The sequence below is a fragment of the Pteronotus mesoamericanus genome, unplaced genomic scaffold (assembly GCF_021234165.1).
Source record: "Pteronotus mesoamericanus isolate MK-2021 breed Mesoamerican mustached bat unplaced genomic scaffold, CSHL_Meso_final scaffold_651, whole genome shotgun sequence".
In the NCBI taxonomy this organism is placed as follows: domain Eukaryota; kingdom Metazoa; phylum Chordata; class Mammalia; order Chiroptera; family Mormoopidae; genus Pteronotus; species Pteronotus mesoamericanus.
In genome coordinates, this window is record NW_026555325.1 from 13,973,194 (window position 1) to 13,975,961 (window position 2,768).

The 2,768-nt window shown below is 32.9% G+C and overlaps 1 pseudogene; it reads right to left on the reverse strand.

Moving 5' to 3' along the window:
- Positions 1-1,999: 1,999 nt before the first annotated feature.
- On the reverse strand, positions 2,000-2,106 carry LOC129061981 (uncharacterized; annotated as a pseudogene).
- Between the last annotated feature and the right edge of the window lie 662 nt (positions 2,107-2,768).

The following is a 2,768-nucleotide window of genomic DNA, read 5'->3' on the forward strand; positions in this document are numbered from 1 at the left end:
AAGAATTGAATAAGTTACTAGAAAAAATAATCTACCAAGACTGCTTCATGAAGATATTGAAAATCTGAGTAGACAAATAACAACTAAGGAAACTGAAGCAGTAATCAAAAACCTCCCAACAAATAAAAAGCGCAGGACCAAATGGTTTTACTGGTAGATTTACCAAATATTAAAGTAGAATTAATGCTAATCTTTCTCAAACTCTCCCAAAAAACACTGAATAGGGAGAACACTCCAAAATTCATTTTATGAGATCAACATTACCCTGATGCCAAAGCCAGAAAGTGCTTCCCAGACAAAGTAAAGTTAAAGGAGTTCATCATCACCAAATCACCATTACATGAAATGGTAAAGGGACTTATTTAAGAAAAAGAAGATCAAAACCATGAACATTAAAAAGACAACAAATTCACAATTATCAACAATTAAATCTAAAAAAGAAACTAAGCAAAAAAACCAGAACAGGAACAGAATCATAAGTATGGAGATCATATGGAGAGCTATCAGCTGGGATGATGAAGGTGGAGAATGGGGGAAACAGTGCAGGGATTAAGAAGCATAATTGGTAGGAGCAAAACTGACAGGGGGACGCTAAGAATAGTATAAGAAATGTAGAAGCCAAAGAACTTACATGCATGACCCATGGACATGAAATAAGGGTTGTAGGGGATTGCTGGATAGAAGAGGGTACCAGGTGGAGGGGAGCAAAGGGGAAAAATTGGGACAACTGTAATAGCATAATCAATAAAATATACTTTAAAAAGAAATAAAGCTAAATAAAAAATGAAGGTTTTTGAGTAATAAAAATAATTAAAAGGCAAAAAAAAAAAAAAAAGAAAGAAAAGAAGAAATCCTTACCCAATGGATAATGTTACTCTTTGGCTATACCTAATGCCAGTCTTAAAAATATATAAATTTTATCAAAACATAAACATACTATGTATACAAAAGAAAATTACAGACAAGTATTCCTACAGACAAAAGAAAACTACAGACAAAACTATAGATATAAAAATTCACAAAAAAACTATCAAGTAGAATTCAACAGCACATTAAAAAAAAACCCTGCACCATGATCAAGTGGGATTTATTCTTGTATGCAAAGATGGTTCTATATATACAAATCAGTATATGTGGTATACTACATTAATAGAATGAAGGATAAAAATTATATGATACTTTCAACAGATACGGGGAAAAATTTGATAAAATACAGTACTCTTACATGATAACAGCTCTCAATAAATTGTTTAGAGAAGGAATATACCTCAATATAATAAAAGTCATATATGATAAGTCCACAGCTAATACAGAATGGTGAAAAGCTGAAAGCTTCTCCTCTAAATTCAGGAACAAGACAAAGTTGCCAGCTATCACTGCTCTTATTTGATGTAGTTCTGGAAGTCCTAGCCAGAGATATTAGACAAATGAATAAATAAATATATAAAAATAAAAAACAAGCTTCAAAAGGCATCCAAATAGAAAAAGTGGTAAAATGGTCTCTGTTTGCAGATGGTATGATCTTATATATAATACCCCAAGAATCCACCAAAAACTGTTGCAGCTTTCCAACAAATTCAGTATAGTTGCAGGATATAAATCAACATAAGTAATCAGTTGAATTTCTATACACTAACAAAGAAATATCCAAAAAAAACTAATGAAGAAAATCCCATTCACAATATCATCAAAAACAATAAAATAGTTAGAAATAAATTAGTCCAAAGAGATGAAAGGTAAATATATTAATAACTACAAGGCATTGATGAAAGAAACTGAAGAAGACAATAAGTGGAAAGATATCTCATGTTAATGGATAAGATGAATCAACATTGTTCAAATGATAATACTATCCAAAGCCATCTACAGATTCAGTGTAATCTTTATTACGGTTCCAAGGGTGTTTCTTACAGAAATAGAAAAAGCAATCCTGAAAATCATATAAAACCACAGTAGCCCAAGCAATCCTGAGAAAGAACAAAATTGGAATTATCACACTTTTGATTTCAGGTTATATTAAAAATATGTAGTAATCAAAACAACATGATACTAAACTGATCAGAACAGATACTATACTTGATCTTAGCCAAAAGGCTGAGAAGCTGGTTCTTTGGAAAGATAAATAAAATGACAAGCCTTTAAGCAGACTCATCAAGAAAAAAAGGGAAAGGACCCAAATAAATAATATCAGAAACGAAAGAGGAGAAATAACAACTGATACCACAGAAACACAAAGGATTGTCAGAAACTACTATAAATAATTATATGCCAAGAAATTTGAAAACCTGGATGAAATGGACAAATTTCTAGAAAAGTATAATCTTCCAGCACTGAAGGAGGAAGGAACAGAAAGATTGAACAGACCGGTAACAGCTGGGGAAATTGAAGCAGTAATCAAGAAACTCCCGGCACACAAAAGCCCAGGGCCTGACGGTTTCACAGGAGAATTTTACAAAACATTTAAGGAAGAGCTAACCCCTGTCCTTCTCAGACTATTCCAAAAAATCCAAGAGGAGGGAAGACTCCCAGACTCTTTTTATGAGGTCAGCATCACCCTAATCCCAAAACCAGATAAAGACCCTACAAAGAAAGAAAACTACAGGCCAATTTTGCTGATGAACATAGATGCTAAAATCCTCAACAAAATATTGGCCAACCGCATCCAGCAATACATTAAAAAGATTATCCACCACGATCAAGTGGGATTCATCCCAGGGATGCAGGGATGGTTCAATATATACAAGTCAATAAACGTAATACATCACACA